Source organism: Durio zibethinus, chromosome 8 (assembly GCF_047325235.1).
Source record: "Durio zibethinus cultivar Kanyao isolate XHJ-2024 chromosome 8, ASM4732523v1, whole genome shotgun sequence".
NCBI classification, from domain to species: Eukaryota; Viridiplantae; Streptophyta; class Magnoliopsida; order Malvales; family Malvaceae; genus Durio; species Durio zibethinus.
This window is the reverse complement of record NC_143169.1, coordinates 6,652,501-6,662,500: the sequence shown is the minus strand read 5'-3', so window position 1 is coordinate 6,662,500 and position 10,000 is coordinate 6,652,501. Positions and strand designations below refer to the sequence as shown.

Below are 10,000 nucleotides of genomic sequence, written 5' to 3'. Positions count from 1 at the left end.
CTTTCAGTTCATCTCGCATCGCCAGTTATGCTTACCAAAAATGGCCCACTTGAGAATAGGTCGACGGTGTTGCACCCCTGATGCCTCTAATCATTGGCTTTACCCGATAGAACTCAATGGGGGCTCCAGTTATCCTTAGGGAAACTTCGAAGGGAACCAGCTACTAGACGGTTCGATTAGTCTTTTGCCCTTATACCCAAGTCAGATGAACGATTTGCACATCAGTATCACTGCGGGCCTTCACCAGAGTTTCCTCTGGCTTTGCCCCGCTCAGGCATAGTTCACCATCTTTCGGGTCCCGACGGGCATGCTCACACTCGAACCCTTCTCAGAAGATCAAGGTCAATCGGCGGTGCACCCACGAGGGATCCCACCAATCAGCTTCCTTGCACCTTACGGGTTTCTTGGCCCATTGACTCGCACGCATGTCAGACTCTTTGGTCCATGTTTCAAGATGGGTCGGATGGAGCCCGCAGGCTTATGCCTGAAGCACGCCGGTGCCGAGGCATGTCGAGACAATGTGTACTGTGTTCCATGATCGCGGTGATGATGTCCATGCCTTGAGTTGATCAACCTACCGGCTCTCGCTATTCCATATCCGACTGAGGTGCATCACCGACCCCCATCCATTTCCCTCCCGATAATTTCAAGCACTCTTTGACTCTCTTTTCAAAGTCCTCTTCATCTTTCCCTCACGGTACTTGTTTGCTCTCGGTCTTTCGTGCGTATTCAACCTTGGATGGAATTTACCGCCCAATTGGGGCTGTATTCCCAAACAAACTGACTCACAGACAGTGCCTCGTGGTGCGATAGGGTCCGAGCACAACGGGGCTCTCACCCTTTTCGGCACCCCTTTCCAGGGGACTTGTGCCCGGTCCGTCCCTGAGGACACTTCTCCAAACTACAATTTGGATGCCGGGGGTGCCCAATTCTCAAGCTGGGCTTTTCTCAGTTTGCTCGCCATTACTAGGGGAATCCTAGTAAGTTTTTTTTCCTCCGCTTATTGATATGCTTAAACTCAGCGGGTGATCCTGCCTGACTTGGGGTCACGACGCGAGCATTGATCGAGTGATGCAAGGGGTCCAAAGGGGTTCAGGTGGACAACGAGCGTGCGTCACCAGGGATGAGGCACGTCGGGAGCTCTACCATCGACGGTCACGGCACCGTCGTTGTTGGGGACTCGTTTTTGGGCCAACCGTGACCCACGAGATCGCGGGAGGCCATCTTTCACCCGCCCCTTTCCCTCGAGCCCAACGGGCAGAGGGTTTAAGAAGGGCGACGATGCATGACACCCAGGCAGGCGTGCCCTCGGCCTAATGGCTTAGGGTGCAACTTGCATTCAAAGACTTGATGGTTCATGGGATTCTGCAATTCACACCAAGTATTGCAATGCGCTACATTCTTCATCGATGCAAGAGCTGAGATATCCATTGTCGAGAGTCATTTAGTTTTTTTGTGACAAAAAGAGTCGTGGTGCCGCCCGTGCACGCACAGCGAACAAGATGGCGACGGCGCGCGCGCTTTCTTTTCACTTAAATTCCTTGGCGTGATTCGTGTCGGGGGTTCATTGTTCGATGGCAGGCGAGACGATGCTGATCGTTTCACCCGCCCCATAAGGGGGACAGAGTGACCGTCTCGTCCGTCCAGGGTCGGAGGGGGCTCGGGGTACGGGGGCACCCTCGCCCCCTCAGTGTTTCGTTAACGCATGCACGAGTTATCCGTTGAGCAGGGTTTCAACAATGATCCTTCCGCAGGTTCACCTATGGAAACCTTGTTATAACCTCTCCTTCCTCTAAATGATAAGGTTTACTGGACTCCTCGTGATGTCACAGGCGGTGGACTTTTCCACATCGTCGCGATCCAAACACTTCACCGGACCATTTGTTGTAGTTTATTTGGATTACATTGTGATCTACAACCAGAGTTTGGGAGAGCATGTAGACCACTTGAGACAGGTGTTCGAGGTGTTACAGGCGCACAAGCTGTTTGTCAAGAGGGAAAAGTGCTCATATGCTTAGCAGGAGATCCCGTTCCTTGGCCACATAGTGGGAGGTGGCAGGATACGTATGGATGAAGGCAAGGTGCATGCCATCCTGGAGTCACAACCGCCAACCAAGGTCACTGAGTTGAGATCATTCCTTGGGCTGGTTAACTACTACGGGTGCTTCATCAAAGGCCACTCAGCAATAGCCACGCCATTGACTGACTTGCTCAAGAAAAGGAGAGCATGGGAGTGGAGCACAAGGTGCCAGGAAGCCTTTGATAGGTTGAAGCTAGCTGTGACCAAGGAGCCAATCTTGGCCTTGCCAAACCATGCCAAGCCATATGAGGTGCATACGGACGCATCAAACTTTGCCATAGGGGGTGTGTTGAAGCAGGAGGGACATCCAGTCGTGTTTGAGAGTAGGAAGCTAAACGAGACTGAACGTAAGTACATGGTCCAAGAGAAGGAGATGATTGTAGTGGTGCACTGCTTGCGCACTTGGCACCATTACCTGTTGGGGTCGAGGTTCATGGTTAGGATGGATAATGTGACGACCAGCTACTTCCAGACGCAGAAGAAGTTGTCCCCCAAGCAGGCGAAATGGCAAGATTTTCTTATAGAATTTGACTTTCAAATGGAGTACAAGCCAGGATGGACGAACCTAGTGGCAGATGCCCTGAGCAGGAAGGCTAACCTTGTTGCCATTAGCCAACCAGAGGGGTCACTAGTGTCACGCATCAAGAAGGGACTTGTGCATGGTCCTACAGCCAAGGCTCCCATGGAGTACACCCAGCAAGTTAAGACTAGGCAGTTTTGGTTGCAGGATGGCTTGTTGTACACCAGGGGCAGTAGACTGTTTGTACCACAGCACGAAAAGCTCCACAAGGAAGTTTTGCAAGAATGTCATGACTCAAAGTGGGCTGGACATCCAGGAGTGAGCCGTACCTTGGCACTGATCGAGGATCGGTACTACTAGTCGCACATGAAGGATGATATAGAGGCCTATGTGAAGACTTGCCTTGTGTGCCAATAGGACAAGGTGGAGATCAAGAAACCAGGGGGTCTCTTGGAGCCATTGCCAGTGCTAGAGCGAACATGGGAGGGTGTTTCTCTGGACTTTATAGTCGGTCTACCCAGAGTAGAAGGGTTTGGAAGCATCATGGTAGTGGTGGACAGGTTTTCCAAGTATGGAATCTTCATTCCAGCAACCAAGGAGTGCCCAGCCGAGGAGGTAGCTTGATTGTTCCTGAAGAACATGGTTAAGTACTGGAAAGTGCCAAGGACCATTGTTAGTGATCGGGATGGGCGTTTCATAGGCAGGTTCTGGACTGAGTTGTTCAAGCTGTTGGGGTCAGACTTGAACTTTTCCACCAGCATGCATCTGCAGACCGATGGGCAGACAGAACATGTCAATGGACTATTGGAGGTCTACCTCAGGCACTATGTGAGTGCCACACAAAGGGACTGGCCAAAGCTGCTAGATGTTGCGTAGTTTTCCTACAACTTGCAATGGAGCGAGGCAACGAACCAGAGCCCATTTAAGGTTATGACAAGGCAACAACCACTAACACCCAGTTCGATTGCTGTAGGTTATACAGGGCCAAATCCAGTAGCATACAAGTTTGCCAAGGCATGGCAGGAGCAAACTGACTTGGCCAGAGTTTGTCTACATAAGACGGCAAAGAGGTCGAAGAAGTGGGCAGACCAGAATAGGTGGGGCGTGTAGTTCCAGGTTGGAGACTTGGTATTGGTGAAGTTGCATTCAATTGTGCGCCACAGGGGGCTATACAAAGGCCTAGTCTGGAGTTATGAGGGACCTTTTCGAGTAGTCAAGAGGGTAGGCAAGGTTCCTTATAAGCTGGATATGCCACCCAAGCTGAAGGTACACTCGGTGTTCCATGTGAGCATGCTCAAGCCGTTCCATGAGGATGAGGGAGATCTAGGATGGGCAGAGTCAAAGCGTGTACCATTGGGATCAAGGGCCTCATATGAGAAGTAGGTCCACAGATCATAGTTGATCGGGAGGTGAGACGGACGAGCTATCAACCAAGACAAGAGTACTTGGTACGCTGGAAGAGACTTCCAGATAGTGAGGTAAGCTGGGAACCACCAGAGGACTTATGGTAGTTTGGGGACCAGATCAGGCAATACCATGCAAAAGATGCAATGAGGGCATTGCGCAATCAGGTGGGGGAGAATGTCACACCCTGGGTGGGCACGCCAGGCACATCAAGCGCACCAGTAGGCGAGCCAGAGGTTGAGGCCCGTAGACCAGGCGCATTGGCGGGTATTTGCACGCAAGGCCTAGGAGACAAGGTCAGAACGCCCGCCCAGCTTACAGGCTAGCCCATGAGGCCAAGGCCTGGCATACAAGCTACCTGCACCACATCCAGAAGGGCCCAAGGTGCTGGACATGCAAGGGAAGCTTTTAGAAGCATGCATGATCAGCAGGCAAATTTGGTTGACCTAAGAAATCAGGAGTTATAATCCTGATTGATTGTAATCTATATAATCCCACAATTTTAGCCTTTATTCTAGGGATATTGCCATTAAGTGTAAGCTGGAGCCTCAACTATAAATAGAGAGCTACTCCACCCTCATTTGTACAACATCAAACACTTCTGTTTCAGTGAATATACAGCATATTCTAGCATTCTGCCTTGTTATCCTGTTTCTCTTTAACTTGCAAAAGCAGCCCTTCCCATTGTTCTAGTGCCCGCACGCTTGTGTTTTAGGCTGACTTAGGCATAAAGGAAGAGATTCCAAGCCTAAGGCCACATGGATTCTGAGTCTAAGGTCGAAGCCCGTGACACCATCACCATGCACCATCATGTGCCATTGATGGTCGAGGCCTTGGCCGAAATTCAATTTTGAGCCACGGTGCACATACTGGGCTCGGACATGTGCTGGTGCCACATTTTTTTCGCCTGGGGCACCATCGCCGGTGCATCACCGGAGAACCTGATCGACGGCATTGTGGGTTTCGATGATTGGGGGGGTCGGGGTGTGTGCGCACATGATGTGCGATGGGTGCTGGTACTTGGCCCTTATATTGGCCCCCTATCCGTCATCAAACCTCAAGAACTTATACCCCCTTAAAGAGCATTTGAGATTTATAGGTTTGCTGCTAGTAGCCATTCAAGTGTCTGAAATGGGGACACTTTTTTCAAATGATCACAAAATCTTCTCCACTTCGATTTTTTAGTTGAAATTTTTCGTGCATGCCAATAAAAATACAAGGATCACGTCTACAAATGTTGGGACCAAAACTCTTTCTAAAAAAATTTTAAAAAATCCCGAACCGTAAAAAGTTTTAAAAATCATGAAAAATAGAAAACGAGTTGTCTTGCCACGAAACATCACATGAAGGCATAGGGGACCATTGCATGAATTTACAAGCCATAAAAATGGCATTGGCATGGCAGAAATATAAAGATGTGCCTAAACCCACTTACGACCCGATCGATCCACAGCTTGCGCATCCCGCCTCTCTGATCGGCGTAGTGCCCACCCGTTCGTTTCGTAGGTTGACTTAGGCATACGGAGTTTATTCCCAGTCTAAGATCAGACCGGATAGAGGGTTCCGATAGCAGGACCCTTAACGAGATCGACAGCACGCAGAGGGGGCTGGGATCCCCGGCTTGTGCATTCTGCCTCTCTGGCCGGTTGAGCGCCCGTACGCTCATTTCGTGGGTTGACTTAGGCATACGAAGTTCATTCCCAGTCTAAGCATACAGATCGGACTGAAGGTTACGGCAGCAGGATTGATAGCACGCAGGGGGGGACCAGGTCGATCCCCGGCTTGCACATTCTGCCTCTCCGGCCGACTGAGCGCCCGCACGCTCGTTTCATAGGCTGGCTTAGGCATACGGAGTTCGTTCCATGTCTAAGCCCCAGCCAGACTGAGGGTTGTGGCAGCAGGACCGGCATCGGGATCGGTAGCACGTAGAGGGGGATCGGGCCGATCCCCGGCTTACGCATTATGCCTCTCTGGCCGACTCAGTGCCTGCACGCTCGTTTCGTGGGTTGACTTAGGCATACTGAGTTCATTCCCAGTCTAAGCATACAAAGTTCAATCCCATTCTAAGATCGAATTGGCAGCAGGATCGATAGCAGCACATAGAAGGGGACCGAGCCAATCTCTGGCTTACGCATCCTGCCTCTCCGATCGGTTGAGCACCCACACGCTCATTTTGTGGGTTGATTTAGGCATATGGAGTTCATTCCCGATCTAAGCCCCAACCAGATCGAGGGACCCGTAGCGGGATCTACAGCATGCAGAGAGGGACCGGGTCGATCCTCAGCTTACGCAATCTGGCTCTTCAGTCGACTGAGTGCCTGCACGCTCGTTTCATGGGTTGACTTAGGCATACGTAGTGCATTCCCGATCTCGACCAACCAAGGGCCAGAGGCTATTGACGGCGTTTAGGGTAACAATCGAGGGGGACCAGCAGCAGGATCCTTGGTTGGCTCGTGCATTTGGTCCCCAACAGTCGGTTTGGTGCCAAAACAAAAATTCAGAGGTCGATCGAGGTGAATCAGTGGTTCCTCTCGTACTAGGTTGAATTACTATAGTGACGTCGCTATCAATAGGGTAAAACTAACCTGTCTCACAATGGTCTAAACCCAACTCACGTTCCCTATTGGTGGGTGAACAATCCAACACTTGGTGAATTCTGCTTCACAATGATAGGAAGAGCCGACATCGAAGGATCAAAAAGCAACGTCGAACGCTTGGCTGCCACAAGCTAGTTATCCCTATGGTAACTTTTCTGACACCTCTAGCTTCAAATCCCAAAAGTCTAAAGGATCGATAGGCCATGCTTTCACGGTTCATATTCATACTAAAAATCAGAATCGAACGAGCTTTTACCCTTTTGTTTCACAAGAGATTTTTGTTCTCATTGAGCACATCTAAAGACACCTGCATTATCTTTTAACAGATGTGCCACCCCAGCCAAACTCCCTACCTGACAATGTCTTCTGCCCGGATCGACTGATCGAGGTCGACCTTGGATCCAAAAGAAGGGGTTGTGCCCCACCTCTGATTCACGGAATAAGTAAAATAATGTTAAAAGTAGTGGTATTTCAATTTCGCCCGGGGGCTCCCACTTATCTTACGCCTCTCAAGTCATTTCACAAAGTAGGACTAGAGTCAAGCTTAACAGGGTCTTTTTTCCCCGTTGATTCCACCAAGCTCGTTCTCTTGGCTGTGGTTTGGCTGGATAGTAGATAGGGACAGTGGGAATCTCATTAATCTATTCATGCGCGTCACTAATTAGATGATGAGGCATTTGGCTACCTTAAGAGAGTCATAGTTACTCCTGCCGTTTACCCGTGCTGGTTGAATTTCTTCACTTTGACATTCAGAGCACTGGGCAGAAATCACATTGCGTGAGCATCCGTACGGACCATCGCAATGCTTTGTTTTAATTAAATAGTCAGATTCCCCTTGTCAATACTAGTTTTGAGTCGACTGATTGTCGTCCGAAGAAGACCCCCGAGGGCATCGTTCCCAGTCCGTCCCTCAGCCGGCACGCGGTGACTCGCTCTCGCTGTGGGAGCAGCTTGAGCAGTGCACCGGCAGTCGACAGGTTTGGGACTGGGACCCCTATGTCCAGCCCTCAGAGCCAATCCTTTTCTCGAGGTTACGAATCTATTTTGTCGACTTCCCTTGCCTACATTGTTCCATCGACCATAGGCTGTTCACCTTGGAGACCTGATGCGGTTATGAGTACAACCAGGCATGGACGGCACTCGGTCCTCCAGATTTTCAAGGGCCGCCGGGGGTGCACTGGACACCACGCGACGTGCGGTGCTCTTCCGACCACTAGACCCTACCTCTAGTTGAGCTGTTTCCAGGGTGGACGGGTTGTTAAATAGAAAAGATAACTCTTCCCGAGGCCCCCGTCGACGTCTCCGGACTCCAGAACGTTGCCGTCAGTCACTGCGTCCTAGTTCAAGAATTTTAACCCCAATTCCATTTCGAAGCTCGCACGGGACGTGCTGTCGGACGGGCTTCCCCCGTCTCTTAGGATCGACTAACCCATGTGCAAATGCCATTCACATGGAACCTTTCCCCTCTTCGGCCTTTAAAGTTCTCATTTGAATATTTGCTACTACCACCATGATCTGCACCGACGGCCGCCTCACTCGGGCTCACGCCTCGGGTTTTACAGTGACTGACGTGCCCTCCTACTCATCGGAGCCTGGCCTTTGCCTCGATGGTCGGGTATAGGTTACGCGCTTAAGCGCCATCCATTTTTGGGGCTAGTTGATTTGGCAGGTGAGTTGTTACACACTCCTTAGCGGATTTCGACTTCCATGACCACCATCCTACTGTTTTAATCGATCGACACCGTTTGTGGGTTTTGGGTTAGCGTGCAGTTGGGCACCGTGACCTGACTTCTAGTTCATCCCGCATCGCCTGTTCTGCTTAACAAAAATGGCCCACTTGGAGCACTCGATTCTGTGGCACGGCTCAACGAAGCAGCCGCATCATCTTACCTATTTAAAATTTGACAATCGGTCGAGGGCATTGTGCCCCCGATGCCTCTAATCATTGGCTTTACCCGATAGAACTTGACGGGGGCTCCAGCTATCCTGAGGGAAACTTCGGAGGGAACCAACTACTAGACGGTTCAATTAGTCTTTCGCCCCTATACCCAAGTCAAACGAACAATTTGCATATCAGTATCGCTGCGGGCCTCCACCAGAGTTTTCTCTGGCTTCACCCCGCTCAGGCATAGTTCACCATCTTTCGGGTCCCGATGGGCATGCTCGCACTCGAACCCTTCTAAGAAGATCAAGGTCAGTCGGTGGTGCACCCACGAGGGATCCCACCAATCAGTTTCCTTGCGCCTTAGGGGTTTCTTGGCCAGTTGACTCACACATATGTCAGACTCCTTGGTCCGTATTTCAAGATGGGCCGGATGGGGAGCCCGTAGGCCGACCCTTAGAGCACGCCGGTGTCGAGGCATGTCGAGATGGCCTATGCTAAGTTCCACGATCACGGCGACAACGACTCCATGGGCACATCAAAAGCCTGGGCTTGGGTAACCGTCGTGACCCGCTTCGGTCCACGCATCGAGCCAATCGACGGACCGGCTCTCGTCGTTCCATATCTAACTGGGGTGCATTGTCGACCCCCATCTGCTTCTTTCCCGACAATTTCAAGCACTCTTTGACTCTCTTTTCATAGTCTTTTTCATCTTTCCCTCACGGTACTTATTCGTTATCGGTCTCTCGCCCATATTCAGCCTTGGATGAAATTTACTGCCCGATTAGGGCTGCATTCCCAAACAACCTGACTCGTGGACTGCACCTCGTGGTGTGATAGGGTCCGGGCACAATGGGGCTCTCACCCTCTTTGGTGCCCCTTTCCATGAGACTTGGGCCCGGTCCGCCGCTGAGGATGCTTCTCTAGACTATAATTTGGATGTCAGGGGCACCCGATTCTCAAGCTAGGCTCTTCCCGGTTCGCTCACCGTTACTAGGGGAATCCTGGTAAGTTTCTTTTCCTTCACTTATTGATATGCTTAAATTTAGCGGGTGATCCCATCTGACCTGGGGTCACGACACAAGCATCGACCGAGCAATGTGGGGGGTCCGAACAAGTCTGAATAGACAACGAGCATGCATCATCAGGGACGAGGCACGTCGAGAGCTCTACCACCGACGGTCACGATGCTGTCATTGCCAGGGAGTTGCTTTTGGGCCAACTGCGATCCACGAGATCGCGAGAGGCCATCTTCCGCCCACCCCTTTCCCCCGGAGCCTAACGAGAGGGGGGTCGGAGGGGGGGCGATGGTACATGACACCCAGGCAGACGTGCCCTCGGCCTAATGGCTTGGGGCACAACTTGCGTTCAAAGACTCAATGGTTCATGGGATTCTGCAATTCACACAAAGTATCATATTTTGCTACGTTTTTCATCGATGCGAGAGCCGAGATATCCATTGTCGAGAGTCGTTCAATTTTTTCATGACAAAAGGAGTCACGGCACCGCCTGTACAT

At 51.1% G+C, this 10,000-nt stretch overlaps 3 non-coding genes and 1 pseudogene across 3 annotated transcripts in view; all 4 read right to left on the bottom strand.

The window, feature by feature from the left end:
• Positions 1 to 1,049, bottom strand: part of LOC149517387 (25S ribosomal RNA) — a 3,268-nt gene extending 2,219 nt beyond the window's left edge. The window contains exon 1 of the ribosomal RNA XR_016344409.1: positions 1 to 1,049. This exon is cut by the window's left edge and continues 2,219 nt beyond it. This is a non-coding gene — a ribosomal RNA (25S ribosomal RNA).
• Positions 1,050 to 1,286: 237 nt separating this feature from the next.
• Positions 1,287 to 1,442, bottom strand: LOC111278337 (5.8S ribosomal RNA). The gene has a single exon (XR_016344455.1). It is a non-coding gene; the product is annotated as a 5.8S ribosomal RNA (ribosomal RNA).
• A 4,960-nt stretch (positions 1,443 to 6,402) lies between these two features.
• On the bottom strand, positions 6,403 to 9,559 carry LOC149517386 (25S ribosomal RNA; annotated as a pseudogene).
• A 239-nt stretch (positions 9,560 to 9,798) lies between these two features.
• Positions 9,799 to 9,954, bottom strand: LOC149517385 (5.8S ribosomal RNA). Its single transcript, XR_016344425.1, has one exon. It is a non-coding gene; the product is annotated as a 5.8S ribosomal RNA (ribosomal RNA).
• Positions 9,955 to 10,000: the final 46 nt, after the last annotated feature.